The 19,621-nt window shown below is 40.9% G+C and overlaps 1 pseudogene; it reads right to left on the bottom strand.

The window, feature by feature from the left end:
- Positions 1–19,621, bottom strand: part of Rpl27a-ps2 (ribosomal protein L27a, pseudogene 2) — a 32,265-nt pseudogene that overhangs the window by 9,861 nt on the left and 2,783 nt on the right.

Raw genomic sequence — 19,621 nt, 5'->3', positions numbered from 1 at the left:
CGAACTATATTCATATTATGTTTTTATGACTCTATCTTCTTCCATAATCTGTGACGTTGGCCATTTAAGGATGCCCTATAGGCTTTCTGTCTATTGCTGGTACTTTATTATTTCTATCTTCATTATTGTCTGAGTGTTATAATTCATCCACTCTTTCTTCTGGCCGTGCGACACTTTCACTAAATCTATTCTATCGGTTAAAACTGCCATAGTTGTTTTACAGCTGGATATGCTCCTCTTCCCAGAGCTCAGGCTGCCTGTCTGCCAGTTTGCCTGGAGTTAGCTTCAGACTGCTTTCATCAGTGAGTTTCGCCTTAGGTCATCTCATGAGCAGTGTTCATAGGCTCTTTGCCCATGTCGTGTGCATTATCCATAGACTCTCTGTCCATGTCATGTGCACTGTCCACAGATAGATTCTCCTCTGTGCCTTTCTAGTTCTGGTGCTCTTGATATGCAGAAGGCTGGTGTGAAGGCTTGGAGGCATTGCTCTCCATGAGTTTTCTTCTCTTCTTCACAGAACACTTTGATTTTGGAGTTTTCCTCTTGGAATCTGCTGCCTCCTTACCCAAGAAGAATAGTTAGCCATGGGGATGGCAGGCACTGAGGGTCTTGCCAGTATTTGAGTTGTGCAGTTTGTAGCTATGTTTTCCAAGCTTCTGATTCCTCTACCTTTGTTTCCTGAGACTTCACTTTCCCTTTTGCTTCCGGCTCCAGAGCAGGAAGAGAAGGGATCCTCCCCGTTCCTTCTCGCATGCTTTTCCTGGTAAAATGAGTTATAGTTATTGCTTCCCTTATAAAGCAATCATACATTCTTGTATTTTATCTTACAGGCTGCTGTTTACTGAAGTCCTTTCGTTGCCTTTCTGTGGTTCTCACTTGTTTTGGAATCATGGTTCTGATGGTTCCTTTCAGACTCTCGATAATGTAAGAGACTGTTTCTTACCCCATTCATTATTTGTCAGTTTGTCATTAATGTTTCTGCTGAATTGGAAGCAGTTATCACTTCAAAACTGTTCTCCTTGGGGAAACATAAAAAGTGAATATTGAATGCAGTGTTATGGGAGAAAAGGCAGACAAAGGTCCATGTTTTTAAAGCTAAACAAATACTGTATCACTCCGTGGGTAGGACAGGTCTACAATAGGCTCTCTGTGGAGATGTAAATAGATTAGTGGTTGACATGGGAGAGGGTAAAGGATGGAAACTGCTAACTTGTATGCTTCTTTAATAGCCTTGAGAGCATGGTTAGAAATGTTTTGGAATTTGATAACAGGGATGATTATACAACGTAGAGAGTACTAAAAAGCACTTAACTGCATACTTTGCAATGATAAATTTTCTATTTTGTGAGTTAAATATCAATCTTTAAAATCATATATATACATATATATGTACATATGTATATGTATATGTATACTAAACTGATTTTAATTGGAGACATCAAATAGTTTGTCACTTAGTACTCCAATAGCTGTCAATTATTCATAAAACAAAAATATAATTATATAATTGTAATATATATATATGAAAGCACATATTTTGAGTTCATTTTAAGATGTATAGTTTAGACAAAAGCCAACATTTGAAACATATTTTTTCTATATAAAAGCTATCGGTGTCAAGTTCACATATCATTATTCTTAGAATTCTACACCCTTATATAAGAAATATGCCTAAACTATAATGATGAATACGTGCACTTTGTAGTTCATCTTAGCACCAATCAATAAAATTGTTTTTAAACTCTGGTCCCAAAACATAGAAAGTCTGAACGCAAATATGATATTTTATATAAAATAAAATTGATAATTAACCAGTATTTATAAATACTAAACGATTTAATTCTATTTTGTACACAAATCTTTGCATATTCATATAAAATTAGTCAGACAATTATAGCTATAATCCATTTATGTCATATCTTAACCCCCATTATATTATATAACAAGTTGATTTTATTATGTTGATTTATTATGTTGATATATAATATCATATATTATTGATAAATTGATGTTATATAATAAAATTCACAGAAATGTTAATATTATAACTCTTAAGTTTATAGGACTTGAGTCAGAAAGAACATTGAGAATTAAAAAGTGGGAAATTCTTCACATTTAATGGCATATTTTCTTCTGAAACTTGAGATGGGGAAAGGTCATGGAGATGATTGAGACAAACCAGCACAAGCATTATCTGTGATTCCTGGCGCTGCAGTCTCTGCACTCTCCCAATCTGTTCATATAAAAACGGCTGAAGACCTCACACATTTAAGCTAAGCTACAGTACTCATTTTATAAACCCTTTTGATATGTAATAAATTAAAAGAATTAATCCCTGTGCCCCCAAGAAGCTAATTTTATTCACCCAGGAAAAAAGTGCTAACATTAAAACTATTTTCAATTATCTGAAAAGGCCATAACCTGTCTATTTGATGGCTTAAACTATGAAAATGGGATAGGTCTGCTCAGAATAACGGACAGCGGGTGCTCTCTTCTTTATTAAAATACCCTATCTACCTGAGGACTAGCAAGGAAGACTTCTTACTCCCCCACTCTCCATTTGGAAATAATAAGCAGTCTTCAAACCCGGATGTAGTCCAATTAGATGTCTAAAATGGAAGACACGGAAACCGCGCCACTTGCAAGCTACAGAGAAATGCATCTTTGATCCCTGTGGTGGACAGTTGCTAGGACTCCATTCCCCACTGCTTGCTTCCTCAGCGCCCTCAATTCCACTTTCATAGTGACGGCTCCCTTCAAACACTGCAGTAGCTGCTTTGAAAGTTCTGGACTCCATACCTAAAAACAATCCAAGCCATCCTTGTGCCACGATTCAGGAGGAAAACACTCAGCCAGGCATTTAGAAACCACCTCCGTCCAGTGAGAGAACTCAGACTCATTAATCTTCGAATGCTTGGTAACAAACGGGAGATTTTTCAGTACTTCAACGAAGCGTAACTTCCGGGTTAAGAAGACACAAAACTTTGATTTCTGAAAAGGCCAGTAGAAAATTGCAAGCTTTTAGCTGAGGTCCGGTTCACAAGGTGTCTTCTTGTAGTAGGAGATGTAATAAGTTCATATAAGCAAAAGTGTTAAAGATACCAGAGGTTTCAATTGATAACTTTGAGGGTTTTTTTTCCTTTTTTAGAATAAATTTTCCATTCATTTCCATTGGGATCTGTGCATTTGCATCAACTAATTGAGGTTACTTTGTGAGGTATGAAATACAGCATTCTTCAGTTCTTCTGATATCCAGTACAAACAGACTTGAATTCAAGGAAAAAAAAAAAAAAAAGGAGAGCTTGCCTTCGTAAGAGCCTATTTCTATGCAAGGAAAAAGCAGTTGGTTAGTTCCCCTGGATTTAATCTTTCTCTAGCTTAACACAAACTGTTACTGGTGCTCAAGCATACACTCTATAGAGTGCTACCATTTTTCTTATATTTATATTTCTGTTCTGGAATTTTTATTTCTGTTCCTTCGGAGTTTCAACAGCGTCCGTGGCTTGAATGGATTTTACCCTGCCAAAGACCTACAGTCCCAGTTCCTTCAGCAGATGGGAAATGATAGTGTCTGACGTAAAGAGAAATAGGCACAGAGGGACTTGTGAAGTCTGTTATTTCTGCTCTACCAGTGCCTCCAACAGGCACACACGTGCGCGTGTGTACACACACACACATACATGCACATACGCACGCACACACGCTCACAGAGTGAGGGCATCCCCTCCTGCAGCCCGGACCTGTGCCTTTGTCTGTGCCTACATACCTGGAAATTTCCTACTCCTTCAAATCACTATTTCTTAGCATGTCTGGCACCAAGAGAGAGGCTCAAGAAAAACCTCCTCACATTCACTGTATTTCAATTTCTCTTTTTCTGTTCTTCAAATTACGAGTTCATATGTGTTTCAAAGCAGATTATCTCCTCTCTCCTTCAGAATATTAACCACAGGGGCTTTGGTTTCTTTCTTTTTCTGTTCCAATGTCTTTTTTGATAACAGGATTTTTTTCTTTCTTGTTTATGCTCTTCTGGCTGTTTCTCTGCCTTTCTCTGTGTAACCTTGGTCTCTCTGTCTCTCCCCCACCCACAATTTTCCTTTCTTGATGTTTAATTCTTATCAATTGCACTTTCACGTATAAAAAAAATGCTAGTTGGAAAGCTAGTTGTCAGGTAGACCTCAGTGTTCATTAGGGAGCTGAAGGGAGGACGCTGGCTGGCTAGGATTCAATGTCCAAGGGATGTTAACACAACATCATGAATGACAATGTCTAATATTTTGTATGTTCTTACTGTTCCTGCCTCCTAGATTCACCTCTATCTTCTGCTGTGTCTGTTGGATCTGGTGTAGGAAGTTTTGCCTCAGTTTCTCCAGCTTAAGCTTGCTTTTGACTGTGACCGGTGTGAGAGGGATGGTTTCCCATGGCGTGGGTAGGTGGAAGAAATCTGGAAAGTACAATTGCTTGGTTTATAGATTCCTACAATTGCCAAGCAGACACCTCTGTGGTCCAGGCATTCTGGAAGCCAGGTTATTATAGGAGCCCCACCTCCTACAGGCATTTGAGGGCTTAATTGTTCTTCATTGTGGAAACACTTCCCATCTCTCAAGGTTTTTCGATCTTTCATCCACTGATGTTTCTTATGTTCTCTTTTGTTCTCTGGGTTGACATGTTTTTACTCTTTGGTGGTACCTCACTGAGGGGAGAGATTCTGAAGGGAGGGCTGGTGAACAACGTTCCAAGTTTACGTAAAGGAGTTCCACAGCTAATGTTGGTCCTTCTAAAACTCTAGTCAGCATCGCAGATACACATGTCATTTTGGACAGCACCTTAGGCCACGTAACAAATACGGCTTTATTAAAACACTCTTTTGGCTTCCTTTATAGTATCATTAGAGACTGGATTCTTATCAAGTGACCTCTTAATGGAGTGAGGTCATCATACACCTGGCACCAGAGTCTACCATGTAAACCAAGACAAGGTAGCAAATATCAGAAACCATTCTAATCGCCTTGAAGCCTGAAGTCAGGGTGGCTTTACCTCTCCACCGTGCTTGCTAGCATTCGAAAGAGACCTTGCATCACGCTATGAAGCTCGGTGAATTATGTTTGGCATTCATGTTGAGTAATGAGCTTTCTATTTCCTTCTTAATTTAAATGTCAGTTAATAATTAATCTGCCATGTTACTGTGTGCACCAGTTTCTTAAATGACTGCTTCCTGTTGTTGGTGTTCGAATAGCTAATAACAATATACTATGTATCCAGACACTGATATCCAATGGACACAGGAGAAGGCTCCTGAGTCCCGTGGCAGGACTCCCTTGCAGACACCTCCTTGGCCTCCTTTTGCTCTCTATGCAATTGCAGGCTTTGTTTGGGTTTTCAGCACAAACATAAAGAGAAAAAAAAATGTCAAACACATAGGTGGCCTGGAAAGAAGGGAACAGATTTCAATACCAATTAAGGACCTAATCCCCAGACAGCTGGCCACAGGCCCTGTTAATGACCCTAGACAGAGAAATACATGAAGATGTTGACTGTGGGATTTCTATTTGTGTAGCAAAGTGTCTAGCACAGTGTCTGACCTACAAGTATTCTGTGTGTGTCTGTAAAACGAACAAATGAGAATGACTATTAGCTTGCTTGTGGATAAAAAGCAATTAGAGCTAAATCCTTCCCATTTAGATTACCGCTTATCTATAGCTTCAGAATTAGCCAACCGTAAGGAAAACCAGTGAGACTCTTAATACTGTAGAACCCAACATTTTAATTGGAAAATAATACAGAAACCAAAACTACACAAAGTAGAATGCTCACACACATACTCTTTGGGGTTGTTGTGGATTATTTTTTTTTATTAACTTGAGTATTTCTTATATACATTTCGAGTGTTATTCCCTTTCCCGGTTTCCGGGCAAACATCCCCCTCCCCCCTCCCCTTCCTTATGGGTGTTCCCCTCCCAACCCTCCCCCCATTGCCGCCCTCCCCACAACAGTCTAGTTCACTGGGGGTTCAGTCTTAGCAGGACCCAGGGCTTTCCCTTCCACTGGTGCTCTTACTAGGATATTCATTGCTACCTATGGGGTCAGAGTCCAGGGTCAGTCCATGTATAGTCTTTAGGTAGTGGCTTAGTCCCTGGAAGCTCTGGTTGCTTGGCATTGTTGTACATATGGGGTCTCGAGCCCCTTCAAGCTCCTCCAGTTCTTTCTCTGATTCCTTCAACGGGGGTCCTATTCTCAGTTCAGTGGTTTGCTGCTGGAATTCGCCTCTGTATTTGCTGTATTCTGGCTGTGTCTCTCAGGAGTGATCTACATCCGGCTCCTGTCTGTCTACACTTCTTTGCTTCATCCATCTTGTCTAATTGGGTGGCTGTATATGTATGGGCCACATGTGGGGCAGGCTCTGAATGGGTGTTCCTCCAGTCTCTGTTTTAATCGTTGCCTCTCTCTTCCCTGCCAAGGGTATTCTTGTTCCCCTTTTAAAGAAGGAGTGAAGCATTCACATTTTGATCATCTGTCTTGAGTTTCATTTGTTCTAGGCATCTAGGGTAATTCAAGCATTTGGGCTAATAGCCACTTATCAATGAGTGCATACCATGTATGTCTTTCTGTGATTGGGTTAGCTCACTCAGGATGATATTTTCCAGTTCCAAACATTTGCCTACGAATTTCATAAAGTCATTGTTTGTGATAGCTGAGTAATATTCCATTGTGTAGACGTACCACATTTTCTGTATCCATTCCTCTGTTGAAGGGCATCTGGGTTCTTTCCAGGTTCTGGCTATTGTAAATAAGGCTGCGATGAACATAGTGGAGCACGTGTCTTTTTAATATGTTGGGGCATCTTTTGGGTATATGCCCAAGAGAGGTATAGCTGGATCCTCAGGCAGTTCAATGTCCAATTTTCTGAGGAACCTCCAGACTGATTTCCAGAATGGTTGTACCAGTCTGCAATCCCACCAACAATGGAGGAGTGTTCCTCTTTCTCCGCATCCTCGCCAGCATTTGCTGTCACCTGAGTTTTTGATCTTAGCCATTCTCACTGGTGTGAGGCAAAATCTCAGGGTTGTTTTGATTTGCATTTCCCTTATGACTAAAGATGTTGAACATTTCTTTAGGTGTTTCTCAGCCATTTGGCATTCCTCAGCTGTGAATATTTGTTTAGCTCTAAACCCCATTTTTTAATAGGGTTATTTGTCTCCCTGCAGTCTAACTTCTTGAGTTCTTTGTATATTTTGGATATAAGGCCTCTATCTGTTGTAGGAATGGTAAAGATCTTTTCCCAATCTGTTGGTTGCCGTTTTGTCCTAACCACAGTGTCCTTTGCCTTACAGAAGCTTTGCAGTTTTATGAGATCCCATTTGTCGATTCTTGATCTTAGAGCATAAGCCATTGGTGTTTTGTTCAGGAAATTTTTTCCAGTGCCCATGTGTTCCAGATGCTTCCCTAGTTTTTCTTCTATTAGTTTGAGTGTATCTGGTTTGATGTGGAGGTCCTTGATCCACTTGGACTTAAGCTTTGTACAGGGTGATAAGCATGGATCGATCTGCATTCTTCTATATGTTGACCTCCAGTTCAACCAGCACCATTTACTGAAAATGCTATCTTTTTCCCATTGGATGGTTTTTGGCTCCTTTGTCAAAAATCAAGTGACCATAGGTGTGTGGGTTCATTTCTGGGTCTTCAATTCTACTACATTGGTCTATCTGTCTGTCTCTGTACCAATACCATGCAGTTTTTATCACTATTGCTCTGTAATACTGCTTGAGTTCAGGGATAGTGATTCCCCCTGAAGTCCTTTTATTGTTGAGGATAGTTTTAGCTATCCTGGGTTTTTTGTTATTCCAGATGAATTTGCAAATTGTTCTGTCTAACTCTTTGTAGAATTGGATTGGTATTTTGATGGGGATTGCATTGAATCTGTAAATCGCTTTTGGTAAAATGGCCATTTTTACTATATCAATCCTGCCAATCCATGAGCATGGGATATCTTTCCATCTTCTGAGGTCTTCTTCAATTTCTTTCTTCAGTGTCTTGAGGTTCTTATTGTACAAATCTGTAACTTGCTTGGTTAAAGTCACACCGAGGTACTTTATATTATTTGGGTCTATTATGAAGGGTGTTGTTTCCCTAATTTCTTTCTCGGCTTGTTTCTCTTTTTTGTAGAGGAAGGCTACTGATTTATTTGAGTTAATTTTATACCCAGCCACTTTGCTGAAGTTGTCTATCAGCTTTAGAGGTTCTCTGGTGGAACTTTTGGGATCACTTAAATATACTATCATATCGTCTGCAAATAGTGATATTTTGACCTCTTCTTTTCCGATCTGTATCCCCTTGATTTCCTTTAGTTGTCTGATTGCTCTGGCTAGAACTTCAAGAACTATATTGAATATGTAGGGAGAGAGTGGGCAGCCTTGTCTACTCCCTGATTTTAGTGGGATTGCTTCAAGTTTCTCTCCATTTAGTTTAATGTTAGCAACTGGTTTGCTGTATATGGCTTTTACTATGTTTAGGTATGGGCCTTGAATTCCTATTCTTTCCAGGGCTTTTATCATGAAGGGGTGTTGAATTTTGTCAAATGCTTTCTCAGCGTCTAATGAAATGATCATGTGGTTTTGTTCTTTCAGTTTGTTTATATAATGGATCACGTTGATGGTTTTCCGTATATTAAGCCATCCCTGCATGCCTGGGATGAAGCCTACTTGATCATGGTGGATGATTGTTTTGATGTGCTCTTGGATTCGGTTTGCCAGAATTTTATTGAGTATTTTTGGGTCGATATTCATAAGGGAAATTGATCTGAAGTTCTCTTTCTTTGTTGGGTCTTTGGTGGTTTAGGTATAAGAGTAATTGTGGCTTCATAGACGGAATTCGGTAGTGCTCCATCTGTTTCAATTTTGTGAAATAGTTTGGATAATATTGGTATGAGGTCTTCTATGAAGGTTTGATAGAATTCTGCACTAAACCCGTCTGGACCTGGGCTCTTTTTGGTTGGAAGACCTTTAATGACTGCTTCTATTTCCTTGGGAGTTATGGAGTGGTTTAACTGGTTTATCTGTTCCTGATTTAACTTCGGTACCTGGTATCTGTCTAGAAAATTGTCCGTTTCCTGTAGATTTTCAAGTTTTATTGAATATAGACTTTTATAGTAAGATCTGATGATTTTTTGAATTTCCTCTGAATCTGTAGTTATGTCTCCCTTTTCATTTCTGATTTTGTTAATTTGGACACACTCTCTGTGTCCTCTCGTTAGTCTGGCTAAGGGTTTATCTATCTTGTTGATTTTCTCAAAGAACCAACTTTTGGTTCTGTTGATTCTTTCTATGGTCCTTTTTGTTTCTACTTGGTTGATTTCAGCTCTGAGTTTGATTATTTCCTGCCTTCTACTCCTCCTGGGTGTGTTTGCTTCTTTTTGTTCTAGAGCTTTTAGGTGTGCTGTCAAGCTGCTGACATACGCTCTTTCCTATTTCTTTCTGCAGGCACTCAGCACTTTGAGTTTTCCTCTTAGCACCGCTTTCATTGTGTCCCATAAGTTTGGGTATGTTGTACCTTCATTTTCATTAAATTCTAAAAAGTCTTTAATTTCTTTCTTTATTTCTTCCTTGACCAGGTTATCATTGAGTAGAGCATTGTTCAATTTCCACATATATGTGGGCATTCTTCCCTTATTGTTATTGAAGACCAGTTTTAGGCCGTGGTGGTCTGATAGCACACATGGGATTATTTCTATCTTTCTGTACCTGTTGAGGCCCGTTTTTTGACCAATTATATGGTCAATTTTGGAGAAAGTACCATGAGGAGCTAAAAAGAAGGTATATCCTTTTGCTTTAGGATAGAATGTTCTATAAATATCTGTTAAGTCCATTTGGCTCATGACTTCTCTTAGTCTGTCTATGTCTCTGTTTAATTTCTGTTTCCATGATCTGTCCATTGATGAGAGTGGGGTGTTGAAATCTCCTACTATTATTGTGTGAGGTGCAATGTGTGTTTTGAGCTTTAGTAAGGTTTCTTTTATGTATGTAGGTGCCCTTGTATTTGGGACATAGATATTTAGGATTGAGAGTTCATCTTGGTGGATTTTTCCTTTGATGAATATGAAGTGTCCTTTCTTATTATTTTTGATGACTTTTAGTTGAAAATTGATTTTATTTGATATTAGAATGGCTACTCCAGCTTGCTTCTTCCGACCATTTGCTTGGAAAGTTGTTTTCCAGCCTTTCACTCTGAGGTAGTGTCTGTCTTTGTCTCTGAGGTGTGTTTCCTGTAGGCAGCAGAATGCAGGGTCCTTGTTGCGTATCCAGTTTGTTAATCTATGTCCTTTTATTAGGGAGTTGAGGCCATTGATGTTGAGAGATATTAAGGAATAGTGATTATTGCTTCCTGTTATATTCATATTTGGATGTGAGGTTATGTTTGTGTGCTTTTCTTCTCTTTATTTTGTTGCCAAGACGATTAGTTTCTTGCTTCTTCTAGGGTATAGCTTGCCTCCTTATGTTGGGCTTTACCATTTATTATCCTTTGTAGTGCTGGATTTGTAGAAAGATATTGTGTAAATTTGGTTTTGTCATGGAATATCTTGGTTTCTCTCTCTATGTTAATTGAGAGTATTGCAGGATACAGTAACCTGGGCTGGCATTTGTGTTCTCTTAGGGTCTGTATGACTCAGTCCAGGATCTTCTGGCCTTCATAGTTTCTGGCGAAAAGTCTGGTGTGATTCTGATAGGTCTGCCTTTATATATTACTTGATCTTTTTCCCTTACTGCTTTTAATATTCTTTCTTTATTTTGTGCGTTTGGTGTTTTGACTATTATGTGATGGGAGGGGTTTCTTTTCTGGTCCAATCTATTTGGAGTTCTGTAGGCTTCTTGTATGCCTATGGGTATCTCTTTTTTTAGGTTAGGGAAGTTTTCTTCTATGATTTTGTTGAAGATATTTACTGGTCCTTTGAGCTGGGAGTCTTCACTCTCTTCTATACCTATTATCCTTAGGTTTGATCTTCTCATTGAGTCCTGGATTTCCTGTATGTTTTGGGCCAGTAGCTTTTTCCGCTTTACATTATCTTTGACAGTTGTGTCAATGATTTCTATGGAATCTACTGCTCCTGAGATTCTCTCTTCCATCTCCTGTATTCTGTTGGTGAAGCTTGTATCTACAGTTCCTTGTCTCTTCTTTTGGTTTTCTATATCCAGGGTTGTTTCCATGTGTTCTTTCTTGATTGCTTCTATTTCCATTTTTAATTCCTTCAACTGTTTGATTGTGTTTTCCTGGAATTCTTTCAGGGATTTTTGTGACTCCTCTCTATGGGCTTCTACTTGTTTATTTATGTTTTCCTGGAATTCTTTCAGGCATTTTTGCGATTCCTCTCTGTAGGTTTCTACTTGTTTATTAATGTTTTCCTGTGTTTCTCTAAGGGAGTTCTTCACGTCTTTCTTGAAGTCCACCAGCATCATGATCAAATATGATTTTGAAACTAGATCTTGCTTTTCTGGTGTGTTTGGACATTCCATGTTTGTTTTGATGGGAGAATTGGGCTCCGATGGTGCCCTGTAGTCTTGGTTTCTGTTGCTTGGGTTCCTGTGCTTGCCTCTCACCATCAGATTATCTCTAGAGTTACTTTGTTCTGCTATTTCTGACACTGGCTAGACTGTCCTATAAGCCTGTGTGTCAGGAGTGCTGTAGACCTGTTTTCCTGTTTTCTTTCAGCCAGTTATGGGGACAAAGTGTTCTGCTTTCGGGTGTGTAGTTTTTCCTCTCTACAGGTCTTCAGCTGTTCCTGTGGGCCTGTGTCTTGGGTTCACCAGGCAGGTCACTTGCAGCAGAAAAGTTGGTCTTACCTGTGGTCCCGAGGCTCAAGTTCGCTCGCGGGGTGCTGCCCACGAGCTCTCTGCGGCGGCAGCAACCAGGAAGATCTGCGCCACTGTTTCCAGGAGCTTCAGTGCACCAGGGTTCCAGATGGCGTTTGGTGTTTTCCTCTGGCATCCGAGATGTGTGCAGAGTGCAGTCTCTTCTGGTTTCCGTGGATTATTTTTTTAAGGTAACTTCTCACCGGATTCTAAGGAGAACCCGGCTCAAGAGATGCCGTTGCTAGTATGTTTTTTTTAAGAACCAGACAAAGATGCTTACAAAGTAACAGAGGAGGTGAAGAGGGGAACATCATTCTGACTTCACTAACATGAATGATCCTCACATGTGCAAGAAACACACACGTGTGCACACACACACACACACACACACACATGTGCGCGCATGCGTACTCTCGCGCACACCTAGCACACAGGTATATGCAAAATGTGATCATAAAATGATACATGAACAGATATTTTTATTATAAAACAAGATGTATTAAAGGAAAGGATTCAGAAACACAAAAGTTTATTATGAGACTAGGCCATTAAAATCTAATCTTAAGCTATCTGAAGAAAATATTTGATGGATGGAGTGAAACTGACAATCAACACTATGAGTATAGGAGGTTCTGAGGTGAGACGCGAAACCGAGAAGCGAAAAAGAGTGACATCTTGCTGAGACAAGTGAATTCAACACTGCAACGCACTCTAATAAAAACTTTGAATTTCAACCTCGAAATTACAAATTCGTCAAACTTCAAAACTCTGTGCGAGGTGGGAAGAGTAACTGGGTCTAGTGTCTCCTGCATCTAATTCAAGCATCTGAGAGATGGAAAGAACCAAGAATTCAAGGCCAGCCTGACCTATATATACCAGGGCCCTGTGTCAAACAATGTGACAAACCAAACCAAAAAGATACGTGATAGGGGATAAATAAGTAGCCAACCAAATTTCAGAGTTTCAACCAGCAAATGGCTGCAAAGAGCCGTAGTCAACCTGAAACAACCACCAAATCAGTGGCTGCATGTGGGGATCGGGTGTGGCAGCAGTCCCAAGATGGCGCCCAGGACTTCCTCACACACCTGAGACTAGCCACGTCCATTGTGAGAGCTGCGCAGGCGCACCATGACGCAATATCAGGCCATGTGACGTGGACCTATGAACTGAGATTACGCAGTCTGGACTGAGGAGGCGGAGTTGAGGGAGGATATAAGGGAGTGTGCTCGGGGGCAGAGAAGAGAGAGAAGAAAAGAAAAAGAAAGATTCCTGTTTTGCATGTTGTAAGGTTCCTGAATAAACCACTTTGAGAAGAACATTGTGGTGTAGCTCCATTCTGTGGGACGGAGACAGAAGCGACAGCTGCAGACTGCTTGTTCTCGCGTGGTGGCCTTCAGGATGTCCTCAGACACAGCGATTTCCAACAACTGCTTTGCCATTTCTTCAGATCCCAGTGATTCAAGAACTACAAGGAAAGGGCAAGATGCATCATTGCACTTCCGGTAAACCCATCTTAGTGCTGTGTTCCAGCAGGGGAGCGGGGGAGGGGTGCGAGGGCGGGAGGGTGGGGGAGGGGTCCTGGAGCTGAAGCCAAAACCAGGTTACCAACAGGAAGCAGCCTCCTCACTGCTGGGGATGGGAGTGCAGGCCCACAGAGGCTGGAACCTCTCCTGCACAGCTGGATGCTGCAGATTCGGGACAGGAGGAGAGGCGGAATGAGTTTTGATCAGCATCTGTGGGCGTCCATCTTGGGCTCAATGGCTGACTTTAACCTGAATCTGGCCGTCGGAACCTATGGATGGGTACCAATTCCTGACCCGCCCGTTCTGTCTTTTATGTGTCTACTTTACTGTTCATTCGCGTGTTCACACATCCTTCAGGAGGATGCACGCTCCAAGCAGCTTATGTCTGTTCACAGAATGGTGGTGAGGAAGCACCCGTGTGGCAGATGTTGAGCTGTAAACCAAATGAGTGTCAGTTAAGAAAGAGTAAGTTCAAGACATCGATTTGCGACACTCTGAATGTACTTGATAATATATTATAATTTTGAAAGATTCTGAGGTTGCTCTTGCCACAAAAAAAATCTATGTGAAGTACTGTATGTTAATCACCTAGATGTAACCACTCTTCAACATCCATCTATGCATGTCTATGTGCAAGTTTCATAACATTATGTTTCACATAGTAAGTTCATTTAATATTCCATTTAATCTTTAATTATATTGCTGTCAGTGATTCAATATTGCCTGTTAAGAGCATGAACTCCACACAGAATTAAACCTTTAACATCGTAAAGCTAATTAAGTCTTTAAAAATTGTAAAGCTATAAATTTATCAGAAGAATTTAAACCAGGATATTGAATAGTTCTGAATCTCAGCAGTTTAAATTTGTGTCCCCATCCCACAGTAATTTCACAGAACCCTGGGAACCTTGTTTTTCTTTATCAGAAACAAATTGTGATTATGAGATGTAAAGCATTCTCTGGGAGCATAGTCTGTTAAAATTTCTCAGAATGGGAAATTGTCCCATAATGAATTATCCCTACTAATTCTGTAAGAATTTATCCTCTAGTCAACTAACGTGTGTGTGACATCACAATGGGGCAGGCAAATGGCGGTGGATTTGAGGAACAAATCCGCAGGCTCTGGATGGTCGTGTATGTATGAAAAAGGAAGGGCTGTGGTCTTCTCTACTGAAGAGTTCTCTGTAGTTAGTAACTCTGTAGTTAGTAGCAAGGTCTACTGTGTTTTACAAGACTAGGAGACAGGAGGAAACAATAACAGGCAGACAGAATTGAATTCACTTGTTAGGGAGGTTTAACCAGTACCCACAAACTAGACTCGTTAAACACTAGGAACTTAGTCTGGAAGCTGGAAGTGAGAATGGAAGGACCCAGGAAAATTGGTTCTTCTGAGAGAAATGAGGGAAGAATCTGGCCCAGGCCTTTCTCCTTGGTCTTTGAAAGGACTGATATTCAGCACAAGACACCTCAAGACCAAAACTCAGCACAGAAGAGATTTACTTGCCCCAGAGGGACAAAGGACAGGGAATAATAGACAAAGACCTAAGATAGAGGACAAGGGAGAAGGCAAAGGGAACAAGGCAGATGGATGGATGGGATATCTGTCCTGGAGAACAATGGACTGCCTCTGGATAGAAAGGAGAGAGTGGCGGCTGTTTATAAAGATAAAAGGGGAACTCCCATGTTGGGATGAGGGGTTGAATTTGGTTTAGTTTTAACTGGACATTTTAATTAGATGACCGGAAGTGGGGCTGACTTCTTATGGTTGGACTTCAGTAGCTGGACCTGGGTAGTCAGCCTCAGGGGGAAGTGGATAAATAAAGGAACAGACACTGGTGGTTAGCTTTAAGGATGCAGTGTAACAGATTTTAGCAAGGCTCAGGAGCTAGGGGAGAGGCAAGGCCTACCAGAGCCAGCCTTGCTATGGTCTGGCCAGCTAGCAGCCCTTCTGTCTTCAGGTCTGCGGTTTTTCCTACCACCTTCACATGGCTGTTGTTCTGTACGCATGCGCATAGGAATGGGTCTCCTTACACTTCTAAAAACCGAACAGTGGGTTGGGATGATGCACCTATTGACTTTGTTTCAGCTTATTTGTTTATATTATGGCCTTCCTGGAAATGCATTCACACGCTGAGGTGCTAGGATTACATATGTCAACATAACAATTCAGAGATTAAGGACTGTTGTGTTTTGTTGAGGAGGAGGAGGAGGAAGCTAGGGATGTGTTTAGTAAAGTGAGGTATGTTTCGGGGAAGGGAGTGCCTCTGCGGGCCTATGCTGAGGCATCCCTTCCCCCTGAGGTACCAGCCATAGGACCAGTATAGTATAAAATAGTTTATTTAGAGCATAGGAAGGAAAGCTGGGAAGGGAGGAGGGGGCGCTATGAATACATGGAGAGATGAGGGAGAAGAATGGGGAGAAGAGAAGGGGCAGAGAGGGAGAGGAGATAGCAAGAGGGTGAGAAGGGAGTAAGCAGCCCCTCCTATAGTGAGTCAGGCATACCTAGCTGTTGCCAAGTAACTGTGGGGCGGAGCCTAGAAGAAATGCTGACGGGGCATCACAATCAAACCCAGGCAATAATTATGCCTTCCCAAACACCTAATGTATTTCAAGAACTTTGCATTCCATCGCTTTAATTTTTAAGGAAAATCTCTTCTCCATAACAGAGATCTGGGGCTTATTACTGTGGCCAGCCAAGCATGGTATTCTGCACAATAGCACACTTGACCTCCTTCCAGCCTCTGTGCTAGACAAGTCACTGAAGTAGACACAAAAAGCATTTCTAATGAAGTATTAGAACCGGACTTCTAAAGCTTTCCAACCACAAACCTTTCAGTGGCATATAAACGTTGACATTGTGATTTGAGGCACTAAATCCAAGGACTTAAAAAATAAAAGTTCCGAAGTCAACAGGCACGCTTTTTTCTGTCAGAGAATCTGGTTCCTTCGTTTCTTGAAAATCGGTGGGCTCTCGGCTGTGCAGCTACTCACTGGGATGGCAGGCAAGGGTAGTGTCATGTAGTAGATCCTCCTGTCTCAGACACAAAACTAGACCCCAAAACGTCAGTAATTAAGATCAATTTTGTTATAATATATCTGCTATAAAAATTACTGAAATGAGGGCTAAGAATGTGGTTTGATAGATAAGGGCAGTTGTAAGCAAGCACAAAGACATGAGCTCAAATCTCCAGACCCATATAAAAAGATGAAGGTGGTCACACAGGTACCTGCCATTCCAGCACTCTGGAAGGACTAGACAGCAGAGTCAGGAAGATTGGAAAGGATTACTAGTTGTCAGCCTAGCTCCAGGTCCAGTGAAAGACTCTGTCTCAAATGAATAACATTAAGAGTGGGAACAGGACCACCAATATCCTTCTCTTGCCTATATGAACACAAATAATTAATGTAATGACATCTGTGAGAAATAAAATATTAAACATTTAATGTACAAAATCTGTATTATTATCCTCCTGCTTCAGTGTTCAGTATAGCTCAACTCAACTCTACCCTGATATTTAGTATATTTTGATATTTTAAAATTAATTTTAATGTGTTAATTATTATATTAAAATACTTGTTTTGCCACCCCCCCCTTTTTTTGAGGTGAAGTGCTTCTTGGTCCAGGCTAGTCTTGAACTCATTATCTCAGTGAGGATAACCTTGAACTCCTGGGTTTCATGCCTCTCCTTTGGAGGTGCTGGGTTATTAATCCTACAGCACTCTTCCAGCTGTTGGCTGAGTAACCCGGTTTTAAATTTTATGCTGGGTATCATGTCGCATGTAGTTCCTCCTGCTGGTTTCCCATCCTGTTGGCAGGATAGCCAACCTTACCAACTTACACTATGCTTTCCTTTGCCGAGGAGCTGTCCCACAGGCATCTGGGGGCTGCACACAGATATGAATACTTGGGGAAGGGGTTCTGGTTTCCAATTCATGGTGCTTCAAGTGACAGAGCAATGTCATCACCACACAATTCTTCTACCATGTTAGCAACACAAGCTTCCCATCCCTACCCTAACATTAGTGTAGGTACATTTGCTCTCTGCCCTTCAAAATTCATCTACGCAAAACCAACCACTAGCACTAAGCCCACACCCTACCCTTTCACTGCCTTCCATTCTTGAACATCAGGCTATGCTTCCCCATAGCATCATCAGGACCAAGAGGGACCGTTTTCTCCTCATTTTCTCCCACATGGCTTACAAGTTCTCATTCTTGTTACAAATTGATATATTGACACCCATGACTTCCCTTCACTTCCTCAGCCAACCTGCTTCTCCTTTGCATTGTCCTTCCACCCTACCACCTAACCTCCCAAGCCTCACTGAAACAAAGTCTTGCTTTGTAGTCCTGGCTGACCTAGAACTCACTTTATAGTCTGACCTCAAACTCAGGATATTTCTTTTGCTTTGAGTCCTTGAGTTCTGGGGTTAGAGGTAGGGACCATCATGCCTTGTTTGACTACTTGTATTGGTTTTCTTTTGTCAACTTGACACAATGCGCAGAAAGTCAACTAGGAAAGGGTACCTCAGCTGAGAAACTGTCTCCTTCAGATTGATCCATGGGCAATTCTATGGGGCATTTTCTTCATTAGTGATTGACATGGGAGGCCCCAGGTCACTGTGAGGGGCTGCATCCCCCAGACAGATAGTTCTGGATTGTATAGTAAAGCAGGCTGATCAAGTCATGGAGAGCAAGTCAATAAGCAGAATTCTTCCATGGTCTTCTGGCTTCAGGTTCTTCCCTTGTGTTCCTGCTGTTATATCCCTTAGCGGACTACTACCTTAAAGTATAATATGAAATAAACACTTTCCTCTCAAAAATGTGCTCTTGGTCATTGTTTTAACCCAGCAGCAGAAAGCAAATTAGGACAGCACTCTCCACTCTTTACTAAACCTGTACATGTACCTTGGCCACCATTTTTGTTGTTGCTTCATGTCTACACCATATCTTTGGCTACTTCACCAAAATCTTAATAATTTTAAATGCTACCTATTTGTTGTGCACTCCTGATTTCCTGTTTCCTAGTTCCTCTCTACAAACAAATCCAAAAGCAAAGCCTACCTGATATTCTCATGTAGATGCTTAATAGAAATTAATAGAAATTTTAATTGTGACACAGATTTTTCTGTATCCTTTCTGGCCGAGCCCTGTTCTCAGTACACACCTTTGTTACCCACTCAATCGCTCGGTCTATTGCACCCTCTCTGTTTCCCACTTTCATAATCCACCTACAGACCTACAGTAACACTCTCTTTAGATGATGTCACAAATCTTACCATACCTCACCATTTCCAAAGCTTCAGCCTTATCCTTCCAACTCACCACAATCCAAAAATGGAATTTGGAAAGTTCCCTCTTAGCATGTCTTCTCCCCAACAAATGCAGCCCACATGTGTGCCACTTTCCTGTCCCTGTTCAGAGATGAAATCAAATCCCAATACTGCTCTGCCATTATTTCAACTTAGTCTATAAATCCAGGCTATTCTCCCAGCGTGGAAGGCTTTGTTAAACCAATCTTTGCCTCCCCCTGACCTATCTTTGTCTCTATCCATTACTTTCTATTCAAAGGCCACATTTAGGGTGGAGCTTTCCAAACCCATTAACCTGATCTAGAAACCCCTTCAAAAGTTGTGGCCAGAGATTTGTTTTCAATGGTGATTATAAACCACATCAAGTTAGCAATCAGGATTGACCTCACAGGCTCCTTTAGTGCTTTCATGAAGAGTGCCAACACACACACATATACACATAAACACATTCACATATACACACAAACACACACACTCATATACACAAACACACATACTCATATACACATACACACATTCACATATACACACAAACACACACACTCATATACACAAACACACACACTCATATACACATACACACATTCACATATACACACAAACACACACACTCATATACACAAACACACACTCATATACACATACACACATTCACATATACACACAAACACACACTCATATACACATACACACATTCACATATACACACAAACACACACACTCATATACACATACACACATACACATATACACACCACTCATACCACACATACACATACTCAAATACATACATGTATACATACACACATATACACACATATACACATGCACACACACACACACACACACACACACACACACACACACGGGAGGGGCAGAAAGAACCACTTATGTTTCTAGAACATCCTTTTTTATTTTCCCTTGAACACACCAAGCTCATTTCCACTCC

The sequence above is a fragment of the Rattus norvegicus genome, chromosome 7 (genome assembly GCF_021556685.1).
Source record: "Rattus norvegicus strain SHRSP/BbbUtx chromosome 7, alternate assembly SHRSP_T2T, whole genome shotgun sequence".
In the NCBI taxonomy this organism is placed as follows: Eukaryota; Metazoa; Chordata; class Mammalia; order Rodentia; family Muridae; genus Rattus; species Rattus norvegicus.
This window is presented reverse-complemented; position numbering and strand designations above follow the sequence as displayed.